This window comes from Anomaloglossus baeobatrachus, chromosome 9, assembly GCF_048569485.1.
Source record: "Anomaloglossus baeobatrachus isolate aAnoBae1 chromosome 9, aAnoBae1.hap1, whole genome shotgun sequence".
NCBI classification, from domain to species: domain Eukaryota; kingdom Metazoa; phylum Chordata; class Amphibia; order Anura; family Aromobatidae; genus Anomaloglossus; species Anomaloglossus baeobatrachus.
In genome coordinates, this window is record NC_134361.1 from 122,230,204 (window position 1) to 122,245,943 (window position 15,740).

The 15,740-nt window shown below is 45.1% G+C and overlaps 1 protein-coding gene and 1 long non-coding RNA gene across 2 annotated transcripts in view; one reads left to right on the forward strand and one right to left on the reverse strand.

The window, feature by feature from the left end:
- AR (androgen receptor) overlaps positions 1-15,740 on the forward strand; it is a 1,201,765-nt gene that overhangs the window by 905,238 nt on the left and 280,787 nt on the right. The gene's annotated exons all lie outside the window — the stretch shown is intronic.
- LOC142251306 (uncharacterized) lies at positions 12,847-13,411 on the reverse strand. Its single transcript, XR_012725302.1, has 3 exons — positions 13,219-13,411; positions 13,005-13,075; positions 12,847-12,916 (listed from the first exon to the last, which is right to left on the reverse strand). It is a non-coding gene; the product is annotated as an uncharacterized LOC142251306 (long non-coding RNA).

The following is a 15,740-nucleotide window of genomic DNA, read 5'->3' on the forward strand; positions in this document are numbered from 1 at the left end:
AGGTATATGTGGAGGGGTTGTTAAAATGCTTCCATTACCATGTCGATCAAGACTTGTGAACCCTTGAGGTTAGAGGTAATTCCTGGCTGCCGGCGCCCACATGGCACATCACTCATGCAGTGATACATGTGATATAGCTGGATTTGTCCAAGCTCATAGCGATCTTACCGTGCTAAATGTCATTTCCGTATAAACTAGTAGTAGCGTTACTTTTTGGGATTACGTAAAGCTCAGAAAAGCCTCAACTCAGCCAAGCATCTGCACTTTAGCTTTAATGCAGAAAGACACATGGCTTTATACACCCATTCAGAATAGAGTCTTGCTGACCCGTTACATGAGCATATTTGGAAAAGCTTCTGAGGTTTTAATAAACAGAATGTACCACTGATTTTAATTACTTTAAATTTTAGTTTGTTGCAGATTTACTAATTTTAGCAAATCCAGTTCAAACTGTAGCCTTTGCTGAATGATTAACTTCAGACACTTGTTTAAGTTATCATCACTAGGGATGATCGAATACCCTATTATTCGTTTTGCTGAATATCCGACGAATACCTCGCCGCTATTCAAGCATTTGCGAATATTCGACCCCCAATGTACTACTAGAAACCAGAATAGTTTCATGTTGGACCTGTCGGTGAGCTGTGGTGACTGAGGAAGAGGCTGAAATGGATGGGAAAAGCCTGAAAGAGTATGGGCACAACCTGTAGAAGGTGCATGACTGCATTTCTGCCCCCTCCCGATTCATCCAAGATGGCAGGGCGCACACCAATGCATCGCCCGCATTCACCCTCTTCCTCTGATTTCTGTCACAGAAAACTCCTCCTCGGGTCCAGATAAGTCACCCCCCATACACCCCCGGTGTTTCTACCTTTTTGCAGCGTTGATCCCCTGCGATCCCTCCTCCTTCACAATAAACGCTGGGCGCATGCGCAGAGAGCGGCTGTCAGCTCAGCTTCCTGTGTTCAGTGAGAGCTGTGCTGGCTGCACAGACTCTGCTGATGTGGACCCGGGGAGGTTAGGTGCATATTCTTTGCACCCATGGTCCTCACATGGAGGGTCTGCACTCCCAGAAAATGGGGGATACGTTCACTGAGCATACCCCCCATATTCTAGAAGGTCCAGAGTCATTGTGGGACTTCCAAAATGTATTACAGGGGATTTTTTTTTCTTTACAATAAATTGGTGAAAGAGGTAATGGTTGGGGAGTGTTTTTTCAAATATTTTTTTTGTCTTTTTTTTTCTATTTTTATTACTGATAGATGGTGATATCGGGTATCTGATAGACGCCATGACATCACAAACTGCTAGGCTTGATGTCAGGTGACATTACACATCTGGTATCAACCCCATTTATTACCCCGTTTGCCATTGCACCAGGGCAACGGGATGAGCTGGGGCGAAGCGCCAGGATTGGTGCATCTAATGGATGCGCCACTTCTGGGGCAGTTGCGGCCTGCTGTTTTTAGGCTGGGAAGGGCCAATAACTATGGACCTTCTCACCCTGAGAATACTAGACAACAGCTGTCCACTTTACCTTGGCTGGTGAACCAATTTGGGGGAACCCCACTTTTTTTTTAATTAGTTATTTATAAATAGCCTGTGGGCCCTCCAAATTGATTCCCCAACCAAGATAAAGCTGCCAGCTGTGGTCTACAGGCTGCAGCCATCTGCTTTACCCTAGCTGGCTATCAAAAATCGTCGCTTTTTTTTTTTATTATTTTTTTGGCTAAATACAAGACTAGGCACCCTTTAGTGCCACATGAAAGTCACTAAAGGGTGGCAGCTTAGAATATGCAGGGAGGTGGGACAATATACATGTGTCTGACATCGGTCTGCCTGTCTATCAATCTATACTTTTTTATCTATCTATCTGTCTATCTACCTATCCATTATCTATCTGTCTATCTATCTATCTATCCATTTATCTATCTATTATCTATCTATCTATCCCTCTATCTATCTACCTATCCATCTATCGAATTATCTATTATCTATCTATCCATCTATTCATCTATCCATATATCTTTCTATCTATCCATCTATCTATCCCTCTGTCTATCTAGCTATCTATCTAGCTATCCATTATCTATCTATCTGTCTATCTATCTATCCATCCATTATCTATCTATCAATTATCTATCTATCTATCCCTCTATCAAATCAAATCAAATAAGCTTTATTGGCAGGACCAAATACAAATTTGTTTTGTCAAAGCAAGTGTACAATACGGACTGGGACTGTGGGGATGATGGGTAGGGACCATAGTAAGGATGGTTGGGGCACATCCTGGGTGGGGACTGTAGACAGGATGGAGGGGCACATCCAGGGTGGGGACTATAGGAAGGATAGATGGGGCACATCTAGTGTGGGGACGTTGGGGGCTATGGAAGTCCATGGCTTATCATAGTTCTCTTTCTTGAAGACACAATTCTTTAGAGATATTCTATTCCAGCAACTTCGTCCAGAGGATTTATAAAATCAAAGACTTTTATTCCAAAAAATTAAAAAACAGTATCCTGTATAAAATACATATGGTTCACCAATGTGCAGAACGCTGAGTACTTGGTGCAGTGTAGCAGGAAGTGGGTTTCATCCTCCAGGGCCTCCAGGTCACAGTGTTGGCACAGTCTGTCGTCCCTGGGCTTGTACCTCTGCTTGTATCGGCCGGATTCAATGGCTAGACTGTGGGCACGGAGTCTATATCGGCTCAGGGTCCTGCGGTCTCTGGGATCCGGGAGTTTTTCCAGATATGGGGCCAGTCTGTAGTCTCTCTGTAGTCTCTGGTACGTGGTCAGTTTCTGTGAGGTGTTGATCTCGGTCCTCCAGTCACTATCTATCTATCTATTCATCTATCTATCCCTCTATCTATCAGTCTATCTATCTATCTATCTATCTATCAATTATCTATCTATCTATCCATTATCTATCTATCTATCATCTATCTATCCATTATCTATCTATCCATCTATCTATCATCTATCTATCCATTGTCAAATCAAATCAAATCAAATCAAATAGGCTTTATTGGCAGGACCAAAAAACTATTAGCATTGCCAAAGCGAAAAAGAAGTGTGAAAGGGGAGTGGGTTAGGGCTGTGGGGATGGGGTGTTGGGGCCACCTATCTATTATCTATCCAACCATCTATCCTTTTTTATCTATCTATCAATCCATTATCTATCTAGTTATCCATCTATCTATCTATCTATCCATCCATCTATCTATCCATTATCTATCTATCCATTATCTATCTATCTATATATCCCTCTATTGATCCCTCTATCCCTTTATCTATCTATTTATCCATTCCTCTATCTATCTATCTATCTCCTTTTTTGATCTATCATCTAACTATTTATCCATCTATCTATTCCTCTATCTATCATCAATTATCTATCTATCTATCTATCCCTCTATCCCTCTATCTATTATCTATCCATCCATCTGTCTATCTTTATCTATCTATCTATCCATCTATCTATTCCTCTATCTAGCTATCTACCTTTCTATCAATTATCTATCTATCGCTCTATCTATTATCTATCCATCCATCTATCTATCCCTCTATCTATCTAATATCTATCTATCTATCCATTATCTATCTATCAATTATCTATCTATCCCTCTATCCCTTTATCTATTTTTCTATCTATCTATCCATCCCTTTATCTCTCTATCTATCCATTATCTATCTATCATCTATCTATCCCTCTATCTATCCATCCATCTATCTCTATCTATCCATCATCTATCTATCTATCAATTATCTATCTATCCCTCTATCTATACAATATCTATCTATCAATTATCTATCTATCTATCCCTCTATCTATAATAATAATATTTATTCATTTATATAGCGCTATTAATTCCACAGCGCTTTACATACATACATTGGCAACACTGTCCCCATTGGGGCTCACAATCTAAATTCCCTATCAGTATGTTTTTCGAGTGTTGGAGGAAACCGGAGTACCCGGAGGAAACCCTCGCAAACACGGGGAGAACATACAAACTCCTTGCAGATGTTGTCCTTGGTGGGGCTAGAACCCAGGACACCAGCGCTGCAAGGCTGCAGTGCTAACCACTGAGCCACCGTCCCGCCCCCTCTATCCCTTTATCTATCCATCCATCCATCTTTCTATCCATCCATCTATCCCTCTATCTATCTATCTATCCAGCTATCCTTTTTTTATCTATCCCTCTATCTATCTATCTATCTATCTGTCAGTGTTCCGGGATTTCCAGTTTGCTTCTGAAGGATCTTGCCCTTTGTTAACGTGGAGTTTTCTGTTCTGTTGCCCTACTTCCTGTTCATCTGTTTAAAAGCCCGCCCCTAAGCTTAGTCTAGTTGCTTGAGTATACTGCTTCCTGTCTACTCCTGCCCCGCTGCTCTCATTTCCTCGTTGTTATTTTGGATCCTGGTGAATCACCTGACACCGGCCCTGGACTCCACCTGGTCTCATCAAGCTGTGTCCTCGCTGGTCCCGGACTCTGTCTGCCATCTCTGGTTGGCGCTTGTGCCCGGTCCCTTCCGGTACATATCCACCCTAGGACCCGCGTTCCACATCCCGTACGGACATTTTTGGATTATAACCTGTTGCCCTTTCGTGTCCCGGCTGCTGCGCATTTAGGCCTTCTGGGGTGATCGCCAGACAGACCCTTTATAGGGGTTCGATCCTGGTGGCCTCCCTGGGGGAGTCCGGTGTGCGGTGCCGGGAATTCCCCTTTGCTCCGAACCTGGCAGGTATCTACCGTGTTTATGTTCGGTTCTGTGTACATATTGTTGGTTGTATATTATAAAACATCTTTGCACCAAGAACCGGCTCTGGTTGTCATTGCCCTAACGCGATCGAAATCCTCAGTTCATACAATAGTATTACACTATCTATCCTTTTTTTTATCTATCTATCCTTTTTAATCTATCGATCTATCCATTATCTATCTATCATCTATCTATCCCTCTATCTATCTATTTAGCCCTCTATCTATCCATTATCTATCTATTTTCTATCCATCCATCTATCTATCCTTTTTTATCTATCTATCAACTACCGGTATCTATCCCTCTATCTACCCAATATTTATCTATCTATCCATTATCTATCAATTATCTATCTATCTATCCCTCTATCTATCTATCTATCTATGTATCTATCCTTTTTTATCTATCTAACCATTATCTATCTACTCTATTTATCCATCTATCTATCCATATATCTATGTATTCCTCTATATCTATCTATCTATCTATCTATCAATTATCTATCTATCCCTCTATCTATTATCTATCCATCTATCCATCCATCTATCTATCCTTTTTTATCTATAAATCTATCTATCCATTATCTATCTATATCTATCTATTAACTATCTATATATTATCTATCCATCTATCTATCTATCTATCCATTATCTATCTATCTATATAATTGCCTTATTCTGTCTGTCTGTATTGCTCCAAAGTTCTGTCGTTACCGCGACAAGCGTCTCATTGGCCGCTCGCGTCGCCTCCGCCCCCGCACGGATTGGCCGCTCGCCCAGGCTCCGCCCCCCACACGGATTGGCCTCTCGCCCCGGCCCCCTGCACGCATTGGCAACTCGGCCACGCCCCGCCCCCCTCACGCATTGCACGCTCGCTCTGGCCCCGCCCTCCACACACATTCCCCGAACCAACACGGGGCCCCGACTCCCAGGTGAGTGCTGTACCCCTGGGAGGCCACATCAGTGTACGCCAGCAACCCAGCCGACACATAACCTCGCATTGCTGGGGTTGCCGGCGTACGCTGGTGTGGGCTCCCGTGCGAGCTGGGGGCGGGGTACGCTGGTAACCATGGTACACATCGGGTAATATTGTGTAGCATGGTTACCAGCGTACACCGGCTCCCAGGTGTGCGCATCAAGGTCCTGCAGCGGCGGAACACACACACACGCACACACATAAGAACAGACACACACATCAGATCACACTCACTCTCACACACACCTCACACACACATCAGATCGCATCCACACACTCACAACATCCAGTGATATCGCTTGCTTCTCGGCGGCGATACTGTGCGTGCAGTGACCTTCCAGGACCTGCCGGAGGATCACATGGCCGGAAGCATGTGGTATCTCCGGATGTTGTGAGTGTGAGCACGTATGTGTGATATCGTCAATGTGTGTGTGCGTGTATGCGATCGTGTGTGTGCGTGTATGCGATCGGGTGTGTGCGTGTCGGCAGAAGGCAGAGGAGCACTGCGTGTAGCACAGCTGCTGGGACCGCCCACCAGAGGGCACAGGCAGAAGTGGGGTTTGAGTGTATGCGATCAGATGTGTGCGTGTATACTGTCTGATGTGTGACTGTGGAGCACGATGGGGGGTGCACAGCATGGGGGATGGAGCACGATGGGGAGTGCGCACCATGGGGGATGGAGCACGATGGGGAGTGCGCAGCATGGGGGATGGAGCACGATGGGGAGTGCGCAGCATGGGTAATGGAGCACGTTTGGGAGTGCGCAGCATGGGGGATGGAGCACGTTTGGGAGTGCGCAGCATGGGGGATGGAGCACGATGGGGAATGCGCAGCATGGGGGATGGAGCACGATGAGGAGTGCGCAGCATGGGGGATGAAGCACAATTGGGAGTGCGCAGCATGGGGGATGGAGCACAATGGGGAGTGTGCAGCATGGGGGATGGAGCACGATGGGGGGTGCGCAGCATGGGGGATGGAGCACGATGGGGGGTGTGCAGCATGGGGGATGGAGCACGATGGGGGGTGCGCAGCATGGGGGATGGAGCCTGATGGGGGGTGCACACTTCCCCCCAAAACACACACACACACCGCCACACACGCACTGCACAACACACCACACACACACTGGGAACCACAAACACCGCCCTACACAGACACCCACACACACAGACAACGCCGCACACACACAACACCCAACACACAAACACCGCGGCACACACAAATATACGCACATACCGCACAACACACACATTGCACAAAACATACCTCCCCCCAAAACACACACACACACCCCACACCCACACAAACCGCGCAACACACACACACAACACTACAGACACACAGCGCTCCACAAACAACGCAACACACACAACGCAACACACAAACAACACCGCTCTCACCCCCCGCCACACCCAGACAACACCCAGAACATGTACAGCGCCCTACACAAACACTTGGTAACTACACACAACAACATCTATATATATAACAAAAATCATACATTAACTACACAATACGTAAATTCTAGAATACCCGATGCGTAGAATCGGGCCACCTTCTATTTATCTATATATCTATCAATCAATTATCTATCTATCCCTCTATGCATCTATCAAATCAAATCAAATCAAATAAGCTTTATTGGCAGGACCAAATGCAAATTAGTTTTGCCAAAGCAAGTGTACAATAGGAGCTGGGACTGTGGGGATGATGGGTAGGGACCATAGTAAGTATGGATGGGGCACATCCTGGGTGGGGACTGTAGGTAGGATGGATGGGGCATATCCAGGGTGGGGACTATAGGAAGGATGGATGGGGCACATCTAGGGTGGGGACATTGGGGGCTATGGAAGTCCATGGCTTATCATAATTCTCTTTCTCGAAGTCTATGACATTCTCTCACATACCGTGCTGCTATCTCCACTGCACTCTCTTCTTCCCCCAGCATGATATATGTTTTCTCTTCCTTTTTCATGGAGCTGAAATCCGGGAAAAGATCGGAGAGTCTCCTGAAGAGAGTGTCCCTCACTGCTGAGTACTTGGTGCAGTGTAGCAGGAAGTGGGTTTCATCCTCTAGGGCCTATCTATCCCTTATCTATCTATCAATTATCTATCTATGTATCCATCCCTCTATCTATCTATCTATCCTTTTTTATCTATCTATCCATTAACTATCTATCAATTATCTATCTCTCTATCCCTCCATCTATCCCTCTATCCCTTTATCTATCTATCCATCCCTCTATCTATCCTTTTTTTATCTATCTATCCATTATCTATTTATCCATCTATCTATCCATCCATCTATCTGTCTATCTATCTATTCCTCTCTCTATCAATTATCTATCTATCCCTCTATCTATCTATTATCTATCCATCCATCTATATATCCTTTTTTTATCTATCTATAAATCTATCTATCTATCTATCCATTATCTATCTATCATCTATCTATCCCTCTATATATCAATCAATCAAATCAAATAAGCTTTATTGACAGGACCAAATACAAATTAGTTTTTCCAAAGCAAGTGTACATTAGGGACTGGAACTGTGGGGATGGTGGATGGGGACTGTAGGAAGGATGGATGGGGCATATCCAAGGTGGGGACTGTGGGGGCACTTCTAGGGTGGGGGCTATGGAAGTCCATGGCTTATGATGGGGCATATCCAGGGTGGGGACTGTAGTAACGGTGGATGGGGCATATCCAGGGTGGGGTCTGGGGGGCCACATCTGGGATGGGGGGGCTATGGAAGTCCATGGCTTATCATAGTTCTCTTTTTCGAAGTCTATGACATTCGCTCACATACCGCACTGCTATCTCCACTGCGTTCCCTTCTTCCCCCAGCAGGATATGTTTTCTCTTCCTCTTTCATGGAGCTGAAATCCGGGAAGAGATGGGAGAGTCTCCTGAAGTGAGTGTCCCTCACTGCTGAGTACTTGGTGCAGTGTAGCAGGAAGTGGGTTTCATCCTCCAGGGCCTCCAGGTCACAGTGTTGGCACAGTCTGTCCTCCCTGGGCTTGTAGCTCTGCTTGTGTCGGCCGTATTCAATGGCTAGACTGTGGGCACTGAGTCTATATCGGCTCAGGGTCCTGCGGTCTCTGGGGTCCAGGAGTTTTTCCAGATATGGGGCCAGTCTGTAGTCTCTCTGTAGACTCTGGTACGTGGTCAGTTTCTGTGAGGTGTTGATGTCGGTCCTCCAGTCACTGACATACCTCTCCTGGCCCTTGTCTACCATCTTTCTGATTGTGTTTTGTCAGGCTGCTGTGATTGGTTATTTTGTCCAGTTGGGTTTTGGAGAGCTGTGCCAGGGGTCCTGGTTCATCTGGCCCACATATATATCAGCTTTGTGGTGATGGGAGCTTGGATTGCTACTCTGTAGATGAGCGTATCTATCATCTATCTATCCCTCTATCTATCTATCCCTCTATCTATCCCTGTATCTATCCAATATCTATCTATCAACTATCTATCAATTATCTATCTATCCCTTTATCTATCCCTCTATCTATCCATCCCTCTATCTATCCTTTTTTTATCTATCTTTTTATCCATCTATCTATCCATCTATATCTCTATCTATCTATCAATTATCTATCTATCCCTCTATCTATCTATTATCTATCCATCCATCTGTGGAGACACGGGGTCAGTGGGTGCTTTTGTCCGCTGGCCCGGCCGCCTTTAGAAAGACAGCGTGGCCCAGGGCTCATCCCAACTGAACGCCGACCTCCTTAACCGTGGGCGGAACACTACTCAGACAACACAGGGTGAGGGAATCACAATATTAAGACTTTATTGGATCCCCAAACAATTAACGGCACATAACACATAACCAGCAAAACACACAAATGTAACAGGCAACAGAGTCACACCCTTCCGCTGGCTCACCAGGGATTAGAATGTCAGTGCCTCAGAGCTTCCAGGGCTACTTACTCCAATCCAACAGCACACCGCTTTCGGCGGTCACCCACCAAGAATGGAATAACACCAGATTTAGGAAGCTGGCTGAGGTCTGCAAAGTCTCTTTAGTCAGATGACTGGATTGTCCCAAGCTGGATTCCTTCCTTATGTAGTCCTTGATATCAAAGCCGAATCCTTGCATTCGATGCTGAAGTCCATATAGTATTATAATCCAGGTTTGGTTATGGCTTGCCAATCGGATCTGCAGGTCCTAGATTGGTAGCATGTAGCAAGAGTCTCTCTGAGCAATGGACAGTCCTACTTCTTATACCCCTGAGCTCTCCATTCAGACCATTTGGGTCTTCACGATTGGTGGAAAAGACTGGGCTCTTATTGGCTAGATTTCAAGCTATATTCAAATATCCAGAGACAAGGGTGAGACAGGTATGTTACATCACATCTAGCAATTCACTTAGTAATACAATGGGAAGTTCGCATAATTGAGTTATCTGGGTGTCTGGCCTTCAGTGGCGAAAACAATTACATGAGTCAACAAGAGTCTTGTAGAAACAAAGAGGGATTATCCCCCATCTATAAACAAACTGTCTTCATGTCTGGCTGAATGTTAAGAAAGTTAACCCATGCGAGGCACTCAGAGACCATGTCGTCACATTTCTCCCCCTTCTTAAAATTAGCCAGACAGGATGGGCTTCCGATCATCCTTCTCTTCTTGATGGCACTGTCCTATTTAATGGTGAGGTCAGCAACAGAGGTTCACATCTATACACCTCTCCCTGATTACCTCCCCGAGGTTGAGCAGCCATATTGCAGACAAGCACTAAGGTGGAGTCCGTGAGTTGGGCTTCCCTGAATTCCTTACGATCTATCTCCCCCCAGTCAATGGCCACAGTTAGGTCTGAAGTACTCACATTCGTTGGATCTGAGGAGGAGGCTGAAGATTGAGGAGGAGGGTTGCCCTCGGATGGGTTGGTAGAAACACCTGCACAAGGATGGTGTTTGGCTTGGCTGCGGGTGATGGCGGTAACAAACTGGCCGGATAGTCCTTGTCCTAGGTCATTCTCCAAAATGACTGGTGTGAGCAAGTAATCCACAAACCCTACTTCCACTTCCCTCTGGGTGGTATCCGAAACAACAGGCTTGGTGGGTCCATCCATGAACCTCACTTCAATTTCCTCCTGGTTAGTCCCACATCGATCGCTTTCTGGTTGGTCCCCAAAATATCAGGTGTGGGGAGGTTGTTCACAAGTCCCACATCGATCGCTTCCTGGTTAGTCCCCAAAATACCAGGTGTGGGGAGGCTGTTCACAAGTCCCAAATCGATCACTTCCTGGTTAGTCCCCAAAATATCAGGTGTGGGCAGGCTGTCCATAAGCTCCACCTCGACCTCTCCCTGGTCGGTCCTTAGGTCCAACTGCACACATACCAGAGGGATGTCCGAGTGCTGGCCCTTAGCCAGGGAGATTGATAATTGGGAATCTGGTAAATGGTCTTCTGGGGAAACAATAACTGGGCTTACCAGGGTAATGTAGGAACCAGTGTCTCGTAGTCCCTGGCTCTGTATGTCATAGACCTTGACCGGCTGAGCTGGCCGATGGGCTCCAAGCATGGGCTTGAACCACAAATAAATATAGAACCGAGGTATGGTATCAGCATAAGACCACAGAAAAAACAATACCTCTAAAAATATTTAAGTTTTATTTAGAAAATTATAAAAAATGACAAACAGTGTCTCTCTAAAAATACATAAAGGACAACACAGTGCCAGTGAGATGTTGGGAGGAGATAGTTTCAGCGTGAAAAGGATAGCGATAGATAGATATTCACAGAGTCGTCAGATTACTGATCTCATAGCCTTTATTGACCCTTCCTGACGACGGAGGGTGTCCTAAGTTACTGGGCACTCCCCGTTCCGGGTGGCTGTCCCTCCCTGTCCCTATCTCTAGCCAAGGGGTGTCCACCACCAACCCAGGTGATTAGTGCAAAACCATAAATATACACATAAACACAAATGCGTTAAATTTGGTTCCTGACTCAATAAGATACTTCAGTCAGATGAATTTAAATTTTGTTAGGTGGAGCTGTAGGGGACCCGCTGCAGTAGCTGTCACCCCACGCTCTCCCGACGCGTTTCTCCCCACCTAACGCAATGCTGGGGATCATCAGGGGTAAAAAAAGTCATACCTGTTGATGCACAAAAAAGAGAGGACAAGTAATGTCTTAATATAACGTCATCAAAGTAGATTGAAAAATCATTATATTCTCTTGGGTATATAACTTACATAACGGTAATAGTTATAGAGCGGGATATGAACGGTCCAACCCGAAAGCCTTTTGATAATATACCAGAAAAACTTGGTTTTAATCACATGATATGCTGGCAGATATTCTCATTCAGATGAACTTGTCTCTAAATTAAAGCCGACAAGAAAATATTCTGAGGAACTGAGTTGATAGGCTTGGAAGGGGGGAAGGGGAATGGAAGGGGGGGGGGGGGGAGGGGGAAGGAGGGGGGAGGGGGGAGGGGGGGAGGAAGGAAAGAGGTAACAAAGTGGATAAGATGAAAAATACCTCGTTATAACTCCAAAAATGGATGAATAGCAATGGGATGCTAGGAGTTTAGTAAATCAAAAAAACTCCTAAGGTATCACATGAGTCTTCCTATCCTTGTGTTTAAAAGGCTTATGGATCACATCCTAACCATGTCTAGGTCACATTAGGGCAGCAGGGACATCTGCATAGACAGAGACAGTAAAATACCAATTAAACGAGGTAGATTCAGGAAACCTACAGTGTCCCATAGAGAAAAGTAGATACCTATACATGCAAAGAGTCCAATTTCTTTAGTTGATGGTGTTTACACCAATATCTACACTGTTAGTGTGTCCAGTCCTAAAATGAAAAAAGGATAATATTACCATCTTTTCAGTTAGCCATTAAAAGGTATCAACCACTGAGGACTCTCTGTTCTTTTTAAACAATTTTTTTTATCTCTACTGGCTAACACGGTACAAAGATATATTTTACTTGTATCAAAAGGATAATAGTCATGGACCTAGAAGTACGTTGAATTCCCTTAGGGAGCCACATCAGTGTGTATATCGTCCTGTATCCACCAAACCAGGACAAATGGTGCAAGCATAAATTTACTAGATGACACCTGACTAGTCCTGAAAAATAAATACCTGTAATTTCTTGGTCACTGAGGTAGGGGGTGCTGTATCAATACGCAGCATCGGAATCTATATAATCCTAAAAGGAATAATAATAATGATCTAATATCCCGCAATATGTGAATATAAACAGGACAGGACATACATCTATGGAAAAAAGTGTATACCTGCAAAGAAAAGCTCCTTTACACAGTGTTCCAGTATAGTGACCAAGTGTTATAATGAACACTTCTTTCACCTAAAGACATGAAAACAAACGATCACTACAGGTGATCCCATAACGATTCTGCAAGAGGAAACAACAGGACATTTACAGCACCATTACTAGTCCTTTGAAATGTCCTGTGGGAGAAAACACTCCAAAAAGGTGTAAAGACATACCGATACTTGGTCCGAAGAAAAGCTCAACCTGCAAGGACAAAGTGTCCCGAGCGCCGAAGCACATCTAACCGCAGGGAGCCAGCGCTGTGTCCTGTCCTGTGCCCAGATGATATGTGCCTAATCCCACGGACGGAGGTGTTTTAAACCTCCCGCGACCGGAAGTAAACAGTGTTGCTCCCGCCCCACAGGCTGAGAATCCGTGATTGACAGATCTCTTAAGCCAATCCTACGATCTCGTATGAATCCATCACATGTCCAGACTCAGAATAGAGGAGGATTGCGAGGGGCGTGCCATGCTGCTTAAAGTGACATGTCGCTTAATGCAGAGCTGAGCTACAGCTTAGCAGAATGAAATACTGTAGATGAAGAGGCCGTATTAGGTAACTGGAAGTAACCTGCCGTTATGTATAACATGGGCAAAATAGGATAAGTATAAATCTAGGAAGGTTACTTGTTTATAAACCAAGGAGGCCGTATGAAAGGGGGTGCCTGATATATTTTTCGGTTATTACTCGACCATAGCTCTAGGCATTATAGACCAGTGCAGAGCTAAGCTGCACAAGGCAGCACTAATAATAAGGGGACAGTGTAAGATATACTGAAGTGATATGTCATTATATATGTAAGATACCTAGGACAATAAAAGTTATAAATAAAGTTACTGTTATTGACCTCAGCTAAATTAGGGGGGGGGGGGGGGGGTGCCCAGCAACTGAGCATGACATTTTGCTCATTCAGGGCTAGGCATGAGAGCTAGAAGCAATATCCATAATCAGACAGAAAAATATATAGCTGCAAAAGTGTGAGGTTATGTTCTGCCTTAAAGATAGCTCACACGTAATATGCCTAAATTTGAGTATATCAGCAAATGTTCCAGATCTCTGAACAGGCACTGTACAGGAGAGGGTGCACACCAGGCACCAGTTGTCGGAAAGGCATAAGAGGGGGGGGGGGGGAAAGGGGGATTAGGGAGGAGGGAGGGGGGGGGGGGGAGGGGGGGGGTTTTGGGGGTTTCCCCACATCCTGGGGACCCAGTATCCATAAAGGGGGCATACCCAAGGATAGCACCCAAGGTGCCTAGAGATTAAGAAAAACATAATATATATATGGAAGACGGGGAACCATTTGATACCAGAACGCTCTTGTCTTTTATACTGAATCAGGTAGGATTTAGAGAAAGCTAACATAGCTCAAATTTTCATTAAGTCCCCCTGGGGAGACTGAGTCAAGAAGGAAAATCCACCTTGCCTCTCTCTGTAGAATTTTTTTGTCCCAGTCACCTCCACGTGCTGGTTTACCAACAACTTCAATCACTTGAAAAGAGATAGCCCCCGTATCTCCCTGGTGACACTGGTTAACGTGCCGTGCAATGGCTGTGTCCTCTCTCAGACCAACGTCACCCAGATGTTCCCCTATCCTGACCCGCAGCTGCCTCCTGGTCTTGCCAACATAGGCCAGGGGGCAGCTGCAGGTACAAAGATACACTACTCCCTCCGTTCTACAATTGGCAAAGTCTTTAATTTTAAAGGATCTTCTGGTCTTAATGTTTGAAAACTCCTTCCTCTGATTAATGTAAGGGCAGTACACGCATCTCCCACATCTGAATGTCCCCTGGGGTTTTCGATCTAGCCATGTGTTTTCTCCCTCGGGGGTACATAGTGGCTGTGAGTTAGATGGTCCTTGATAGATCTGCCCCTTCTGAAGGTAACGCTGGGGTCGTGGGGATATATGTCTACCCACATCCAGATCCGTTTGTAGGATAGGCCAGTGGCGTTTCAAATTTCCATAACCCTAGGATTTTGATCATCATAGGTGGCTATAAGCCTAATGATCTGATCATCTTCTCGTTTTTTCATAGGTTTTAGTAGTTCCCTTCTCTGAGTGGATTGGGCAAATTTATATGCTGGTTCGAGGATCTGTGAGGGATATCCCCTCCTACGAAACCTACTTTTCATATCCAAGGATTTGGATTCAAAGTCGTGAAGTGATGAACAGTTCCTTCTCAGACGAAGGAACTGTCCCTTCGGTATACCCTTCCTCAGGGGGCTGGGTGGTAGCTCTCCCACCTAAGGAGGCTGTTGGTGCCGTAGGTTTTCTATAGATCGTAGTGGCCAAATTGCCACAAGTATCCTTGAGATTTTTAGATCCAGGAAGGCCAGACAGTCCCTATCCATCTCATACGTGAACCTTAGGCCAATGTTGTTGTTGTTAAGTTTTTCCAAAAATTGCACAAGAGGGATTCCGTGCCTGTCCAAAGGACACTGTGTTGTCCTTTATGTATTTTTAGAGAGACACTGTTTGTCATTTTTTATAATTTTCTAAATAAAACTTAAATATTTTTAGAGGCTCCAAGCATGGGGCCTTGGTTTTGGAGACAATCTTTATCGATATGTCCAAGGCGCCCACATGTATAACAGTGCCATAGATTGGGCAAGTCACAGGCCCTGTTTGTAGACCTTTGTTTTGGTGCAGCTTTTTCTGGGTAGCGGGACCATCCTTCTCGAGCGGCTGGTGTTAGCAGT